Source organism: Hypanus sabinus, chromosome 2, assembly GCF_030144855.1.
Source record: "Hypanus sabinus isolate sHypSab1 chromosome 2, sHypSab1.hap1, whole genome shotgun sequence".
Classification (NCBI taxonomy): Eukaryota; Metazoa; Chordata; class Chondrichthyes; order Myliobatiformes; family Dasyatidae; genus Hypanus; species Hypanus sabinus.
Window position 1 is genome coordinate 127468356 of NC_082707.1, and position 19314 is coordinate 127487669.

Sequence of the window (19314 nt, forward strand, 5' to 3'; positions counted from 1 at the left end):
GCCCACTAACATAGCTTTTCCTGTGAAATCTGATCCATAGGAACAAAGCTCAAACTGTCTGAAGTCATTCTACTTAAGATATTTTGCCTGTAGGACTCCATTTCCTTATTCTTTATTTTTAAATTGTGATCATTTCTCATTTCCAAAGTTACAGTCCCTTTAGTAGAGTCTGGTCATCCACTGAAATATCTTTTACATGTTTAAGGGTTTTCTAAAAGACCCATTGACATCTTTCAAGTATTTGTGTCCTGCATTATAGTAGCTGTGTTTATATAGATCAGTATAGCTCAGGAACAGACTCTTCAGCCCATGACATCTGTGCTGACTATGAGGATAATGCCTGCATATGATCCATGTCACTCTATTCCCTCTCTGTTCATGTCTAAATGCCTCCTAAATGTTACTGAGGTATGTGGTTGCAATCCAAGCCCTGCAATGCATTCCAGATACCAACTGGTAAACTGGTTTATTATTGTACTGAGGTGGTGAAAAACGAAGCTTTGCAGGTCATTCCATTACAACAGTGCATTGAGATGCTGTCCTACAAGTTATAAAAAATACAGAATCCAAATTAATGGTGCAAGGTCATAAAAGTAGATTGAGAAGTCAAGAGAGCATCTTGTCATTTTAGGAAACATTCACCCATCTCATAGCAGCTGGATAGAAGGATAGGTCCTTGAAGCTGTGGTTTCTAATGGGAGAGGGTAGAACCCACCACCCTCTGGGTAAAAAAAACTTGCTTGCAAATCGCCCGAGAATTTTCTACTCTTAGAAATGCCCTCTAGTATTTGACATTTCCATCCTAGATTAGTCACATTTACATTGGAACATCAAAACATACTGTGAAATAGGTCATTTGCGTCATTACTTGTGATGTGCAGAGGGCAGTCCAAGAGTGTTGCCCCCACTTCCGGCATCAACATAGCATGCCCACAACTTACCAACCCTAAACGTGGAATGAGGGCAGAAACCCACATGGTCACAGGGAGAATGTACAAACTCATTACAGACAGTGGCAGGAATTGAGCCCCACTCAGTGCTTGTTGGCTCTGTAAAGCTATTGCACTGCATGCTATCCCACTATGTCTATCAGTTCACCATTCAACCTCTGATGCTCCAGAAAAAAACATTCAATTTTGTCCAACCTTTCCTTACGGTTTATACATTCTAATTCAGGAAACATTTTGGTGAACATCTTCTGCACCCTCCAAAGCCTCTGCAACATTCATACGGACTAGCAGCCAGAACCACATACAGTCCTCTAAATGTAACCCAACTCACGTTTGATACAGCTCCAAACAAGAGTAAATCTGCAAATGCTTGAAATCCAAGTAACACATGCAAAATGCTGGAGGAATTCAGCAGGCCAGGAAGCATCTGTGGAAAAGAGTACAGTTGACAGAAAAAAGGGATCTCCCAGTGGCCACCCATTTTAATTCCACTTTCCATTCTGACATGTCGGTCTATGGACTCCTCTGCTGTTGCGATGTGGCCACACTCAGTTTGGAGGAACAACTTATATTCCATCTGGGTAGCCTCCAATCTGATGGCATGAACATCGATTTCTCAAACTTCCAATAATGCCCCACCTTTCTCTATTCCCAACTCCCATTTCCTTCTCTCACCTTCTCTCCTTGCCCACGCATCGCCTCCTTCTGATGCTCCTCCTCCCCCCTTTTCTTTCTTCCATGGCCTCCTGTCCTCTCCTATCAGACTCCCCCTTCTCCAGCCTGTATCTCTTTCATCAATCAACTTCCCAGCTCTTTACTTCACCCATCCCCCCTCCCAGTTTCACCCGTCACCTTGTGTTTCTCCCTCTCCTCCCTCCACCCTTTTACTCTGATTCCTCACCTTTTTTTCTCCAGTCCTGCTGCAGGGTCTCGGCCTGAAACACGGACTGTACTCTTTTCCACAGATGCTCCCTGGCTTGCTGAGTTCCTCCAGCATTTTATGTGTGTAATTTTTATCCAGCTGCAATATATCATGCCAACTTTTATACTCAATGCCCTGATCGATGAAGGCAAGACTGTTGTATACTTCAAGTTAAAGACGCAATCAGTTGTATGTTAGCTGTGACAAGTGTTTGCATGCTATTACTTCCTAGAAGGCAAAACCTAACATAAATGGCTGTGATGAGTCACTCTGATGAGCACAAAGCTCTTCATGCATGCTTTGAAAGAGTGTATCTGTGGACCTCTGCAGCATCTGGCAACCCCGTGTTCTCTGTCTCAGAGGCCGACATCAGAATACCTTTCAAGAGAATGAAGCCTTGAGTGGTGTCAGGCCACGATGGTATACCTGGGAGGGCACTGAAAATTTGTGCTAACCAACTGGCTGGAGTATTCAAGGACATCTTCAATCTCTCTCTACAGCAGTCAGAGGTTCCTTTCTGCTTTCAAAGAACATCAATCGTACTGGTGCCCAGGTACAGCAGGGTGAGCTGCCTTTATGACCATCATCCAGTAGCACTCAATTCTAACATGATGAAATGCTTTGAGACGGTGGAATTAACTCCTGTCTGAGCAAGGACCTGAACACACTGCAATTTCCCTACTGCCACAACGCTTCTACAGCAGATGCAATCTCTCTATGGCAGGCTACTATTTATTGATTACAGCTCAGCATTCAGCATCTTCATCCCCGCAATAGTAACCAACAAGCTTCAAATCCTGGGCCTCTGCAACTGGAGCCTTGATTTCCTCACCAGGAGAGCACAGTCAATGCAGATTGGAAATAACATCTCCTCCTCACTGACAAAACAGGTGCACCTCAAAGATATGTGCTTAGCCCACTGCTCTGCTCTCTCTACACCCAAGATTATGTGGCTAGGCACAGTGCAAGCACCATCCAAAATTTTGTTGATGACAACTGTTGTTGGCAGAATCTCAGATGGCAACGCCGAGGTGTACAGAACTGTGATAAATCAGCTGACTGAGTTGTGTCATTGCAACAACTTTGCATTCAACACCAGCAAGACTAAGGAATTGATTGTGGTCTTCAGGAAGAGAAAGTGAAGAGAACACACCCTAGTCTCCACTGAAGGATCTACAGAGGAAAGGATGAGCAGCTTCAAATTCTTGGGCATCAACATCTAAGAGGACCTATCCTGAGCCCAACATACTGATGCAAACATGAAGGAAGCTATACTTCATTAGGAGTTTGGGGAGATTTGGTACAGCACATCACCAAAGGCTCTTACAATGGAGAGCATTGCGTATAGTTGCTTTACCCTCTGGTATGGAAGCTCCAATGTGAAGGATTGAAAAAATCTGCAGAGGATTGTAGACGCAGCCAGTTCCATCATGGGCAGTAGCCCTCACCGCCACCCCCCAGCATAAGGGACAACTTCAAAAGGTGGTGTTTCAAGAAGACAGCATCCTTGATTAAGGACTTTTGCCAACCAGGACATGCATGATTCTTATTACTACCATTAGGGGAAGGTAAAGAAGCCTGAGGACACACTCACAATGCTTTAGGAACAGCTACTTTCTGTATACCATTATATTTCTGAATAGTCCTGAAATCATGAACACTACCTTACTATTTTGCTCTTTTTTCCACTCTTGATTTATTCTTTACATTTCTTCTTGTAACAATTAGTAATGTTTAAGTGTTGCACTGCACTGCTGCTGCAAAACAGCAAATTTCACAACATAGCTGCCATTTCCCTGCCTAACTTTCCAAATTATTTATTTTGTGCTACATATTCGACAACCTTCCTCACTATACACAATTCCACCACTGGGTTATCCGCAAATTTACTAATCAGACCACCCACATTTTGTCGAGTATATTTTTATTTATCGGTGCTTTTTGGTAACAGATCCTTCCAGCCCAATTGCACCCTGTGACCGATTAACCTACTAACCTGAAAAAGCTCTGAATATGCGATGAAACCAGAGCACTCGGGAAACCCTCCTGGCCACAGGGAGAATGCACAAACTCCTTAACGACAGCAACAGGAATTAAACCATGCCATACCTATAACAAAGAAAAGTGCATTTTGTTTGCAAACTAAATCACAAATAAAAAGACAGTGTTAGGTTGTGGTGATTCAGTGCAAAAAAGCCTGGGATGGATAGGTGGGTACACACACAAGACTGAGGACATACCTTATCAGAATGATTCCGAGTAACAGGAGGATGCAATGGGGTGTTCATGGAGTTGGCATGAATACAAATCCAAGGACAGAGCTAGACAGAAATTGACTTGGCCATAGAAATACAGAAGGTAGTACAATAGAGTGTTATTCCAACTGCCCCACAGTGTCATAATGGGGGGCATTGGGAGTGGATCCAAAAGCAAGACAGACACTGAACTACCAACAACAGGACTAGGAGTGAGAAGGAAGCAAGGAAAGTGGGGAAGAAAGGATGCTGGATATGACAAAGACCCCAGACGAGACAAGGAATCCGGGCCTGGGCTAGGACTAGACAAGGATAGCGGAACCAGGACATGGAACTGGGAACTAGGAGCCTGGGCTTGGACTCCGAGCCAGAGACTGGACAAGGACCCAGAACCTGGGTCTTGACTTGGGCTCGGACTCCAGAACCAGGCTTGGACAAGACCTGACAACATAAAGAGGAGAGGCACAGGACTGGACGTGAGACTCCTAAGCGAGTCAAGGGAACCCCAACACAGGACGAGGGAATCCCAGCACTGGGCTGGGCAAGGTATTCCTGGCCTGGGCGAGGCACATGGACAAGACGAGAACACGGAGCCCTGGGCTGAGGGAGAACAGGAACGCAGAACACGGAGCCCTGGGTCGAGGGAGAACAGGAACATGGAACACCATGGACCCCTACTTGGGTACAGGACATAGGGCCAGGACTCATTATACAGAACACTGGACAAAGAGATGCAGTTCCCAACACTAGGTAGCAGCAAAACCACCAGACCTACCTAGCAAAGGCATGGACACAGACAGACAGTTCCAAACAGGGCGAGGCTCCAGGTCAAGGCAAGGCTCCAGGCAGAGGCAAGGCCCTAGGCTGAGGCTGCAGGCAGGGCTTCAGAGGGAAGGAAGGGAACAGTCCAGCCTCAGGGTAACAGCAATGACAGCCTGACTTACCCAACAGAGGCAAGGACCAGGAGGGACAGATCCCACCATAGGATAACTGCAAGGACAGCCTGACTTACCCCACAGAGGCAAGGACAGGATACCAACAGGACAAACCCTCACAGAGGCAAGGAATGGGATACTGACAAGACAAGCACCACAGAGACAAGGCCGGGATACTGATAAGACAAACACCACAGAGACAAGGACAGGATACTAACAAGACAAACCAGCAACCACCCTCAAACCCAGGGCCACTTCTATTCCCGGCCCCAAGACAAGAATCAGGTGCCTACAATTAAGCCCAAATGAGACAAGGGAACGCTGGAAGACCCAGAGTCTGGAGTCCATGGACCGGACCGTGAGCCAGAATGCCGACTTCATGGATTGGACCATGACATACAGTACTGTTCTACAGGGATCAGTGCCAGAACATTAATATGGATAAACACAGGAGATTTGGGAGATGCTGGAAATCCAGAGCAACACACACACACACACACACACACACACTGCTAAGGCAGATGTTGATAGATTCTTGGATGGTCAGTGAATGAAGGGATACAGGGAGAAGGCAGGAGATTGGGGTTGAGGTAGATAGATCAGCCGTGATGAAATGATGGAGCAGACTTCATGGACCAAATGGTCTAATTCTGCTGTTACATCTGAAGGTGGTATGGTCTCATTGAACTCAGCAGATCAAACAACATCTATGGAAATTAATAAATATTCATGAAGGGTCCTGGCTCAAATGATTGACTGTTTATTCATTTCCATAGGTGCTGCCTGGCATTAAGGTGGATGTTAATGTCAGGATTTTAAGATGTTAAAAATTTAAGGTTGGCTCACAAGGCTGATGGAAACATTAAGTTTAAAACTTTGAATGATCGGGCAGGCATCATTCACACCTAGAATCAATGTAAGAAGCATTGAACTTTTGGTGATCTTAATGAATTATTTAACATTCTCAGAGAATTTGACAAGATAGTTACTTAGAGAATGTTTCCTCATGTTGAAAAATCTATACCTGTGATGAAATTTTTTCAAAGTAAAGGTCTCTCATTTAAAACAGAGATGAGGAAGAATATCTTGTCTCAGTAGGGTGGTGCAGTGGTGTAGCTGGGGTTGTGCTCTGGTGGTCTGGGTTTGATCCAGAACTCAGATGATGACTGTGAGAATGTTGCATTTTCTCCTCCTGGGGAGGTGATTTTTCTCCAGCATCTCAAAGACACCCTGGTAGGATGTAATTGAAATTAGTTCTACTGCAGATGAGTAGCAAGAGAATTACGGAGAAGTTAATAGGTATGGTGGGTTGCCTCATTACAGAAAGAATATGGAAGAATATGGAATATGGAAGCTTTGGAGACAGCGCAGAGATTTACCAGAATGCAGTCTGGGTTAGAGAGCACGTTGAGTGAGCCAGGGCTTTTCTCTGAAGAATGAAGGGGAATGAGAGGTGACTTGGTAGATGTGTACAAAGTGATAAGAGGCATAGATCACGCGGTCAGACAGAAGCTTCTTCCCAGGGCAGAAATGGCTTACACAAGTGGGTGTAATTTTAAGATGACTGGAAGAAAGTATAGCAGGGACACCAGAGGTAAGTTGTTTTTACACAGAGAGTGGTAGGTGTGTGAAACATGCTGTCTGGGGTAGTGGCAGGGGCAGATACATTAGGGACATTTAAAAGACTCTTAGGCACACAGATAAAGATAAATGAAGGGCTATGTGTGGGGGGAGAGGGTAGGTTGATCTTAGAGTAGGTGAAAAAGTCAGCACATCATCCCGGGTGTGAAGGGCCTGTAGCATGCTCTACTCTTCTATTTTTTCGTGTGAGAGAATAGTTATAGGGACGGAAGTAGTGGGATGCTCTGGGAGCTAGCATGGATATATCGCCAAGCAGACTCTCTCTGTAGTATATCATAAGAAAAAACAGTATGAATCTTCCCTTCCCTCCACCTCTTTATTCTGGCATCTTCCCCCTTCCTCCTCAGTACTGCAGAAGGGTCTCAGCCCGAAACACTTCCATAGATCTGCCTGACCTGCAGAGTTCCTCCAGCACGTTGGGTATGTTGATTTGGATTTCCAGCATCTGCAGACTCTCTTGTGTGAGTAAGAGTCATTGTTTGTCTGGGGCCCAGACTTCTGTGGAAACCAAATCATTTGATACATTCCAGGTCAGCGTTAGCAAACTTTCATTCTGTAATGGCATTATGGGTTACGGAGAATAGGAATAAAAGTGGAGTTAAGATACTGAGTGGTGGAGCAGGATACCACTGCCTGTTACCCAAATTTTTTATGTTGTTTTGTTCGTTGAACTGGTTGCGTCAGAAATTCTATCCAAAGCAGAGATTATAACTGACAACTATCATTCAGATCTGTTTCTATGTGATGACTAAGATGCCACCTGTGTTGTGACTATCAACCCCACTGAAAGCAAGGTCAGCCCATTCACTTCCAATAGATAAGCGAGGAAATCTGAAGAAAAGCATTGGATCTATCAACAGGATCTGAAAAAAAAATCAGATAATTTCAGTAGTATTGCAGTTTCAATATACTTCCGCTTCTTTTTGCTTCTATGTTACCATTATTATTGTGAATATATCCAACTGCAAGCCTGTATTTAAATTGTGCTTATTTTTCTGCAAAGCAGTGGACTGCCATCAAATTCTCTCACATGTAAAAAGGGTCATTTTTTTGGGAAGATGTTGGTGCAGCTCCTGAAAATTTTCTGATCCGATCCATGGTGCACATGAGGGACTTGTATCAAGGTTCAAGGTACATTTCTTATCGAAGTATGTATGCATTATTCAGCTCTGAGATTCATCTTCTCCAGACAGCCACGAAACAAAGAAAACCATGGAAGTCATTCAAAGAAAAACATCAACACCTCCCCACAAAAAAAAAACACTCAAAAGGCAACAAGAACATCTAACCCCGAACTCCTGAGGAGATAATAGATCAATATGGGTTATTGTGCTCAGTTTCAGTAGCCTTGCTACAGGAATGATATTATTAAACTGGAAAATGTGCAATCAAGGTTTACAAGGATGTTGTCAGACTTGAGGGGCTGAGTTGTAGGAATATGGACAGACTAGAACTTTATTCCTCAGAGCTTAGGAGACTGAAAGATTTTATAGAGCTGTATAAAAACATGAAAGACATAGATAATGTGAATGCACTCAGTCTTTTTCCCTGGGGTGGTGAGTTGAGAACTAAAAGACATAGGTTTAAAGTGAGAAGGTAAAGATTTGATGTAAACTTTGAGGTCAATTTTTTTTAACACAAAAGGTGGTATGTACAGTATGTGGAATGAGCTGCCAGAGGGAGTAGTTGAGGCCGGTACAATAACTTTCAAAAGACCATTGAACAGGTATATATATTGGAAAGGTTTAGAAGGTCAGTGTCAAAAGCTGACAAGTGAGACTAGCCTGCCTTGGGGCATGGACAGCTGGTCGAAAGGGCCTGTTCTGTGCTCTATAACTCTATGACTCAATGCCTCTATGACAGACCTGTGCTGGGATTTGTCATTTTCTGGTTCATATAACATGGCAATATACTGGCTCAGAGCCTCATCTTCCTTATCATACACATAAGCATAGAGTTGTCAGTTTGCAGGGTAACGTAACTGGGATAAATGTACATAATTCACAACCACCAACATTGAGTTGGGGTTTCACTTTAAGAGGCTGATCTGACTTGATGACATTATTACATAAAAGGTTTTTAGTGCACTTTTGTTGTGTAGGTTTTGGAGTTCAATAAAATATGTTATGGGTTTCTTTAAACATAAAAAGCCTCACTTCATTTTATTTGCAGAAACCTACACTGGTGACCCCGATGCTCAAGGACGATTCCAGAGTTATTGGACATGCCAGCCAATGCAATTGCTTTGAAACTACAAGAATTTTGTTCGTACAAGTGGAGGCCCAGTTCTCCCTGCGAGAAATCTCCGAATATTCCTATGTGGTAGCATTGCTCAGCAAATCCACGGCAGTGAGAGTGGTGAGTCTACTAGGACACCCGCCTGAACACGATAAATATTGATCACTGAAAACTCACCTTTTACAGACTTTTGGGCTATCGGAGTCAGTGCGCCAAATAGTTGCTCTCCTTACCAATTCTTGGTAATGGTAAGCCTCCGGAGCAAATGGACCAGACGCTGTCTCTCCTGGGAAATCAGCATGCTCGTTTTATTTTTAAAGAACTTTCCATGCAGCCCTCGCTAATGCACTCATGATGGACTTTAGGGAACTTGCTAAAATGGCAGATAGGCTCCACTCCATCAAACAGCGGTGCATTATTTCTCCTCCGTTCTCTACCTCAATAAGCCTGTTTAGCAAGGCCCCCAACATAAGGACACCTGTGGCTGCAAAATCAGATGATTGGGCCTGTGCTTTGGAAGGAACGCTAGGGAGTGCCAACCACCTTGCAGCTTCAATGGTGCCAGTGTATCGGGGCTCCAGCTGCCAGGGTTATCCACTGTTCATTATGGTATGACATGGGTACTCAAGTGAGTGTGCTGCCAGCATTGCCTATTGATAAAAAAGGCAAAGAGAGATGAAACCTCACTAGAGGCCGCCAATGTCAGCAAGATCCAGACTTATGGGTTACAACAGGTGAAGCTCTGCTTCATTGGATGGCGTTACACATGGGGCTTCATCCTAGGTAAAGTGATTAGACCTCTGCTCGGTGCAGATTGCCTGTATGCCCAAGGGCTGTTAGTCAACCTTATGAACTGCAGGCTTGTGGATGTCAAGGAATTCTCAGACCTCACCAGGCCCATATTCTCCACTATAGTCGCAAAACATGGGGTCAACACCACATTCCGACAACTGGCCTGCCAGTCCATGCACACACGTGTTGACTGGACCACAAAGGCTGAGTCTGTCAACATGGAAAGACACGGAATTGTACACTGGTCGAATAGCCCCTGGGCTTCATCCCTCCGAAGGACCCCTAAGTCCGACGGTACTCTTCTCCATAGATGCTGCCTGGCCTGATGAGTTCTCCAGCATTTTGTGTGTGTTGCTGGGATTTCCAGTGTCTGCAGATTTTCTCTTGTTTGTACTTATGGGCTCCCATCAGGTGCCTATGACAATTTTGCTGATGACAACTGTTGTTGGCAGAATCTCAGATGGCAACGCCGAGGTGTACAGAACTGTGATAAATCAGCTGACTGAGTTGTGTCATTGCAACAACTTTGCATTCAACACCAGCAAGACTAAGGAATTGATTGTGGTCTTCAGGAAGAGAAAGTGAAGAGAACATACACTAGTCTCCACTGAAGGATCTACAGAGGAAAGGATGAGCAGCTTCAAATTCTTGGGCATCAACATCTAAGAGGACCTATCCTGAGCCCAACATACTGATGCAAACATGAAGGAAGCTATACTTCATTAGGAGTTTGGGGAGATTTGGTACAGCACATCACCAAAGGCTCTTACAATGGAGAGCATTGCGTATAGTTGCTTTACCCTCTGGTATGGAAGCTCCAATGTGAAGGATTGAAAAAATCTGCAGAGGATTGTAGACGCAGCCAGTTCCATCATGGGCAGTAGCCCTCACCCCCACCCCCCAGCATAAGGGACAACTTCAAAAGGTGGTGTTTCAAGAAGACAGCATCCTTGATTAAGGACTTTTGCCAACCAGTTCCCAATTCATTGCAGACTGTTGGCCCAGGATCTTGGTAATAGGATACAGCACACCATGGTATATCACCCACGGTCCAATGGCCTATGCAAGTGCCTTCCTTGACCAATGAGTGTTGGTATGATCAGCCTTCATGGGTCCTGCTGGAGCTCAGAATAGCTCCAAAGGAGGATCTGCAGTCGTCTGCAGCTGAGTTGGTATATGGGCAGCCGTTACGAGTGCCAGGTGATATCATTCCTGATGCCACAACCAGTGGGTTGGCCTCTCAACAGCATTTTACCCTCTTCAGTAAATTCAATACCTTTTCACCTGTGGCTACCTCTCATTGTGGTGTACTACGCTCTTGGGTTCCTATGGACCTAGATTCTGCCGCATTTGATTTCATCCACCATGATGCACACCAGCATCCCCTTAGGCCCCCTTATGATGGCTCGACCCATGTTTTGGAATGGGGAGAAAAGATTTTTATCATAGATAAGAGAGGCAAACCTGAACTTATTTCAGTAGATCGCCTTAATAGGGCCCACCGAGATTTGGTGCATTCAGCTGCCATGCCCCTGGCGTGACAACGTGACCACGAGCATGTCAACGCATCTGTGGACAAGCCAGAGGCTCCTGCTGTTCCGCCTCCCATGCAACATGGGGCCCGGGCCAGGTGGCTCACCTAAGCTCCAGACAGGTTCACAATGCTGAATTCTGGGAGTCCTGTGTATTGAGAGAAATGTACATAATCCACAACCACCGACATTGAGTTGGGGTTTTGCTTTAAGAGGTCGGTCTGATGCGATGGTATTATTGCATAAAAGGTTTTTAGTGCATTTTTGTTGTGTAGGTTTTGGAGTTCAATAAAATGTGTTATGGGTTTCATTAAACATAAAATGCCTCACTTTGTCTTATTTACAGAAACCTACTCATTTCCCACTGAAGGAAGTGTGGGTCTGCTTAAGGAAGATGAATCTTTTGCCGTGAATGAGACTTGAATGTCAGTAAGAAAAGACTTACACTCATGACCATCCGATGTGGCTGCTTCAGCCCACCTCACAGCGGACAAGACTACAAATGGGTCAGAATATTGAAAAACAACCCTAACCAGACCATCCAATAGCAACATTTTCCTTTCCACTCTTTCATTGTACTTACCAGCTATCAATGTTCTATGGAAAACTATGTTGGATCAAACACCACCATTAATCACTGCAGAAGTCCACTGGAACATTGTGTTATTTTACATTTATTTCAGTGGCTAAGGTTAGCATTATTTAGCTTGAATTATCTTCCCCAACAACAGCATATTTAAAAAAGGTGTGACAGCAAAAACAGTAATGCTTTCTAAAATATAAAGTTTGTAATTAGCTCAATAAATTTGAGTGTTGGCTTGCTTGGTAATTGGAATCTGTGCCAGGTTTGTGCTTTTATTTGGTGCCTTCTTCTGTGCAACATCAGTTATCCACGGTTCTGTTGCTTTTAGATATTGCATAACACAACTAATATGAAGGAATTAATTTACACTCTGGGTATTTCACTTTTCTTTTTCTGTTCAGTTTTTTTGGAGTATCGGTTGTCACTGGTTGTATCTGCATTTATTTCTCATCCCCAAATGCCCTTAAGACTGTGGTAGCGAGCTGTATTCTTGAGCCAATGCAGTGCAAAGGACAGAGCATTTCAGGATTAAGATCCAGGGATGCTGAAGAACTGTGGGGTATATAGACGGTGTTCTTCAACAGTTGCTGCCTTTGTTTTCTTTGATAATACGGACCATGAGTTTATCAGTTGCTGTTGGAATGGTCTGGGGATATGAGGTGCTGTTGGAATGGTCTGGGGTTATGAGGTGCTGTTGGAATAGTTTGGGGTTATGAGTTGCTGTTGGAATGGTCTGGGGTTATGAGGTGCTGTTGGAATAGTTTGTAGAAGCTACTGCAGTGTGCTTTGTAAATGGTACATAGTGCAGTCACTATGTGTTGGTAATGGAGGGAATGGATGTTAGATTGTATGATCAGATCCCCATCAAACAGGCTGCTTTCTCCCATGTCTGGTTTCTTGGATGTTTTTGAAATTGCAAGTGGAGAGTAATTGATTACATTTTTGTGCCTGGTAAATGGAGGAAAAGCTTTGGGAGATCAGAGAGTGAATTGCTCACCACAGGATACCCAGTCTCCACTTCCCCTGTAGTTACATGATGTATGTGACTGTTTGCATTCAACTTCTTATCAATGGTAACTTTCAGGATATTGCTGATGGAAGAATATTGAGGCAAATTCCAAACTTTATACTCCAGTTGTGGTTACATCAGTGACTTAATAACTGCCTCATTTTGTAATCAACTCCATGAGATCACTTATCCTGAGAACTGCACCTTGCTTTATTGCAAGTTGTAAGTGAGGGACAGGATTTCATATTAAAGGCTCCATTTTCTTTCAGTGGGACAGAACTGGGCCTCACGCAGGTTGAAATGTCTGGATCTGTTTTGTGACAAGTGTGATTTCCACAGAAAGTTGCCACTTAAAAAAGCACAAAATGGTCCAAATTCTTGAATTTATTTTTAGCCGAAACTGGGCAAGTTCACCTTGATCACAACTACCCCAGATTTGCCAAAATGCCAGTTGACTGTACAGCCAGGGAATGAAGACTCGTTCTCCCACACTCCTCCACTTTCTAGCCTGGTGTTACTGGTCAAAGATGAGGACCTGAATAATGGATCAATTTTTCACATTTGAGCCTTCGTATTGCCATTCATCAGACAAAATGCCAATCACTCACCCTTGTGGAAGCATGGCCTTGATGTTGAATCTGGCCACTTCTCTGAGCACAGTTGAATTCCATGTTAATCATTAAGTGACAATAAAAAGCACCTATGATTTTGTGAATAGAATTAATTCTTCAGATAGCAGATTCAAAAGCCACTTTTACACTTAGTGCACAGGCTGAGAACATTTTAATGGCATTTGTACTGAGTCTGACTTCCATTTTTGACACTTTAGGTTTCAAGTGACAGGTACTAGTATATGCATTGTTGTCTCATTTTTAGATACAGTCAATCACCAATCCCATTACTGCAAAGTTTTGCTTGTTAATGGTTGCTCCATTACTTTGTTATTTAAAGTATCATTTTCTGCTGGCTGCTGTTGAAAACTTGAAAGGTGCACATTTAGCCTCAGGACTTCACCCAGTCACTCCTGTTACTACACAGTATCTGTAGGGATCATTTCATACACGCTTGAGAAATCGGCTGAGACATCAGATGGTTTCATTCTGCTGTTTCTTACATGAGGTCTTCCACGTCTGTCTGCCAGTACTTCAAAGATCTCCACTGTCATTATCTTGTTTGCTTTCCAGTGTGAAATGCACACCACTTGTGACATAACAACACAAGTAGTTGAACTGCTTCTCACAGCTCCACAATCCATGGTCAATTCTGATGTCCAGCGGTGTCCGTATGGAGTTTGCAAGTGCTCCCTGTGATTGCATGGGTTGACACTCTCATTTCCACTCACAGTCCAAAAAGACTTATGGGTAATGACAAATGTAACTTGACCCTAGAGTGTTGATATGTGGTAGTATATGAGTTTTAGGGAGGTGGGGTGGGAATTGCAGAGAGTAACATTAATGGGAATGTGGGGAGAAATGGATTAGTATAAGATTAATATGACAATGAGTGCTTGATGATTGGTGCAAACTGGGTGTACTGTATTTTTCAATCATCCAATGTTGGAATAGCTCGTTAAAGGCCATACTCGGGTTATTAGGCTACTGGACAAATAGCCAATAGATGCTTGATATTGGAATAGTTCTGGTCAACAAGGCAATTCAAACAGAGCACCATGCTTTTTAAATCCTGGCAATTCAGAATCAGAATCAGGTTTATTATCACCGGCATGTGTCGTGGAATTTGTTAACTGTCAATTGAATATAGAAATGGCAGCTAGACCTCCATAATTAGCACATTCTAGCATGCTACAAAGTTTTAATGATATTCTCTCAATGATAAACAATATCTTATCCTCTGTTTCCTTAAATATTTCCCTAAAGCTCAATTATGGGATGAGTTCCAATGCTTTGAATGGAACTACTGGATTATTGAAAACCTTTTCTGCCAATTGATTCATATATTTAGCAGTTGTGGTCATAAAGTGAATAGTTAATTTGCCTCATTTCCAAATTAAAATAATTGATGTTTTATTTGCAGTTCCACATTAAAATAACTCTCTCTTATGAATTGGAACAATTTGGTAAAATTACAGTTTAGAGAGTTATTTTGTTTGATAGTTTGGGCAATTGAGGAAATATTTTAACATGTTGATTCAATTTAATTGATCTTTTATTTATCTCTGGCCCTCAAGAGATATGAACAAAAGTACATTATATTCAATGTTCGTTCTTTTGTTCCACACCATGATCTACATATCTAATTTGTGCATTATTTAATTAACTTGAATAGACTAGTTTCCATGCTAATGAAAAAGTTTATTGCCCTTAACATTTCAGTTAACATTTCAAATTCCTTCAGCAACTTTCCCTAAAAACTGCTAGTTTCATTTCCTTTACTTTCCAGTTGTAGTGAAGGTTCTTTGACTTGATATATTAACTCAATTTCTTTTTTGACAGATGCTGAGCATTACCAGTAAATTCTGTGTTTATTTCAGACTTTTGGCATCTGTAGGTTTTTTTTCTAATTTCACTTCTTTTAATACTCAAAAATATAAAGGACCTTTCAGTATATATCGAAAAATGCACAAGACAAATTGTGAGTTGGTCATTACAGGCAGGGCACTGTGAGAAAGTTAAAATGGAATGGGAGGGAGCAAAGTATGTGTGGAGGTTGGCTTGCTTCCTGCCATAGCAAATAAAGGTATATAAATCAAGGACTGGCATCCTAAAGAGTCCATGAGGTAAAAGCAAAAATTAGAAATTTGAATGTCCTTGAAATGAGTAGCATCTGCACCATCTCTTCCATATTTCCTAATCATATCTTGTGTCCCATCACTCCCTGAACCCTCTTGAGACATCTCATTATCTGTGACTTAGTCCTCATGGTGACGACATACCATAGGATAGAAATTCTGGTGGATGCAAATCAGTGCACAAGATGTGTGTTGTAATGGGGAGCCGCTGAACGTGACTTGCATATTATTGTATCGGTGCTGGGGACCAAGGCTAGATAATGCAGTCCTTTCTTCCATGGCCTTCTACCCTCTCCAATCATATTCCCCCCCCCCCATTCCTTTATCTCCTTCACCAATCAATTTCCCAGCTCTTTACTTCACCTCCTCCCCCGTCCCAGTTTCACCTATCACCCACCACCTTGTACTTCTTCCTCCCCTCCCCCACCTTCATACTCTGACTTCTCATACTTTTCCAGCTGTGATGAAAGGTCTCGCCCCAAACAATAAAATGTTTATTCCTTCCCATAGGTACTGCCCGACCCGCTGAGCCTCCAGCATTATGTGTATGTTGCTGCTGCACAATGCAGAGCTGCTGACTATCGTGGGCCTTGTTCTGATGTGGCATAAGGAAGAGTGATTGGTGCATGTTTTGTTATTGAGACGGGAGATAGTGGTGTGGGAAGGAATCATTGCAGCCTGTGGTGTAGTGAGGAATGATCAAACAACGTTGACTTGCTGTAATATTAACTGAAAGGAGTATATTCCCAAAATAGTCTAAGCTAGTAAATCACAAAGCTGAACGATAGAGACAGGTACATTAATCATTCTGCACTCACAGAAACCGTGATTGGATTCAGCTTCTAACTGCAGTGGTTGATGCATAGGTTTCATTACTGCCCTCACTCTCTTTGGCTTCAGCACAGGAGTACTTGCTGGCAGTACAGTGCAAAAGTCTTAGGCAGAAGAGTACCTAAGATGTTTGACAGTACTGTGGTTGTCAGCGTGGAGTTGAGAGCGAGTTTGTAACTCTGGCGGGAATAGAGGACGATGGGAGTGGCGAGGGTGGAGTGCTGCTGGAGGGCTGTGGGACAGACAGGTGGCAGAGAAAGGGTGCCGGGGAGGGGGGTGTAAAGAAGAGTAAAGTAAATTTTATTATCAAAGTATGTATATTTACCACGTGCAGCCTTGAGAATCATTTCTGTGGCACAGGTGCAGACACATCCAGCCCTGAGACACCAGGTAAGGTCATCTGATTCCAAACAACTGGTTTACTGATCATTACAGAATGTCTCTTCAGTGTTTCCCTCTCCCTCCTCTCTCCCTTCTCCTTTTTCCAACCATGATTCCCCTCTCCCCGCCCCTTCCTTCCCACTCACAGTCCACAATAGAGACCCATATCAGAATCAGGCTTATCACTTACAAATGTCATGATTTATTTTTGCAACAGCATTACTGTGTATAAAATTACTATAGTACCATGAAAAAAGTCTTAGATACCCCAGCTATATACATGTGCCTAAGATTTTTGCACAGTACTGTGGGTGTGTGTTGCTGCAGCTATTGAGCTGAGGTGAATCTGCAGCCCAGAGTTGGTGACACTGGGGAGGGAAACAATAGCAGAGAAATGTTCCAAGCCACGAGAAGCAGCCAGCACTGCGATGTGATTTTCCTCAAAGCAGCAGTTTCTTTTGCAGAATCAGTTGTTTTATTGTAATAAATCAGTGCTGCCAGAACATTAAAATATACAGCAATTTGGTTTTCTACATTAGTTATTCTTATCCATTGAGAGTCTTTCAACCCTGAAATGCTTTTGTACAATGATTTTAAAACTTGCATATCGAGCAAATGGAAAACATAATAAATCTTAGCATAGATTTTTTTTTATATAGTCAGTGTTTATTGTAAGGGCGGATGTGCCTGAGTTATCTAGAATTGTGCAAAAAAGGTAAATTGGACCCTAAATTAGATTTAGAAAACTGAACGTGCTGGAAATACACCGGAGATTAACTAGGTTCAGAGTTATTTCTAAAGTCTATTTCCAGCATAGGAAGTGTTACACTTCACAACATTAGGAAAAACTCAGAAGGTCAGCAGCATCTGCGGAAGGAGAAAGAGTTAAGACTAACTGCCCTCATTGGCCCATTTTTTTTCAGAGATATTCCCTTTGGGCCACGCATCCTTCCTGCATCTTCTCTCCTGCTGAAAACTAATATCTGCTCCCAAAGGGGCCAGCTGCTTGGGTGTGTTGCAAGTGAGTAGATGTTGTAATGGAGGATTGCAGGTTAAGGGGGGATGGAGGTGTTGGTGGAAGAATGCTCCCAAGTTTTCACAAAAGGAAATGCTTTGTGCATGCAGCTCATGGAAAAACTCCATGCAGGAGCCATATTTTTGGCAGAAAGATCCCAGGAAAGACTCACGTGCTTTGATTGATGATGTTTAATACCTGATTCTTGCTCTGTCTTCTGTGGGTTGATGGAAGAGTAGTCAAAGTCTCCCCTGTTTGGGTATGGAAGTTGCTGTGCTCCCTCACTGAGCAGCACACTGTCAGTTGTGGCAGTGGCCTGGAATGATCCTGGGGCTAGGAAGCAAAGAGAAACCCTGAAGCTGATTTCCACAGACAAGGCAGTCCAGATGCATGAGATTGTTACTGAAATTGTGAGATATTCCAAATGAAGACAAATAGTATTGGTCATTTAAATAGCATAGTTTAGGGGGCAATGTCATGGTTCACCGTGGCTTTATCTGCAGCAGGTAACGTATTTTAAATGTTTTTTAAAGGAAGTCACCAAGCAATAGATGCAGGGAGGGTGGCGCCTGTCATCTAATAAACTTTAGAAAGGCACAAGAGATTCAGCAGATGCTGGAAATCTTGAGGAACCCACAGAAAAGCCTGGAGAAACGTAGCAGGTCGGGTGACATCTATGGAGAGGAATAAACAGTTGACATTTCAGGCCAAGACCCTTCATCTGAAATGGAATGGAAGGGTCAGAAGCCAGAATAATGTGGGGAAGTGGAATGAAGGATGAAGCTGGGAGGAGATAGACAGAAGAGGTGAAGAGCTGAAGAAGGATGATCCAAACCTACCTCTCGAACAGGAGACTCGTGTCTGCCAAACTTCAATTTGAAGTGTGAATGCCTTGCGAAACAACAACATTGCAGGTTGATCACGAAGATTCAGGCGCATGGGATCCACAGTGACTTAATAGCTTGGATTTAGGATTGGCTTTCCCATAGAAAACAGAGGGTGGCAGTGAAGAGTGTTACTTTGGCTGGAGGTCCGTGACCAGTCAGGTTCTGAGTGACCTCTGTTGTTTGTGATATATCGATGGCTTGGATGAAAATATAGATGACTTGGTTAGTAAATCTGCACACAACACAAAAATTGTAGGAGTTGCCAACATGGAGGAATGTTGTTGGAGGAGACAGATGTAGATCCATTGCAGATGTAGAGAAAGGGAAGAAGGAGTTTAGTCGGGACAAGAATGAAGTTTTGCACTTTGGGAGGTCAAATGTAAGGGGAAAGGATACAGTTAATGGTAGGATACTTAACAGCATTGGTGTACAGAAGGACACCTGGAGTCCAAGTTGGTGCCTCCCTAAAAGTGGCAAGGCAAGTAGATAGAATGCTAAAGATGGCATTTGGCATGTTTGCCTTCATTGCCAGGAGTGTAAGAGTCAGAAGTGGCAAATGAAATACAATGTTGGAAAGTGTATTCTCATGCATTT

General features: G+C 43.2%; 1 protein-coding gene across 1 annotated transcript in view; it reads right to left on the minus strand.

Moving 5' to 3' along the window:
- Positions 1 to 19314, minus strand: part of LOC132383516 (tetratricopeptide repeat protein 9A) — a 159751-nt gene that overhangs the window by 1423 nt on the left and 139014 nt on the right. The window contains exon 4 of the transcript XR_009508697.1: positions 3869 to 3981. The gene's annotated coding sequence lies outside the window, so the exon portion shown is untranslated. The remainder of the gene's footprint in view (positions 1 to 3868; positions 3982 to 19314) is intronic.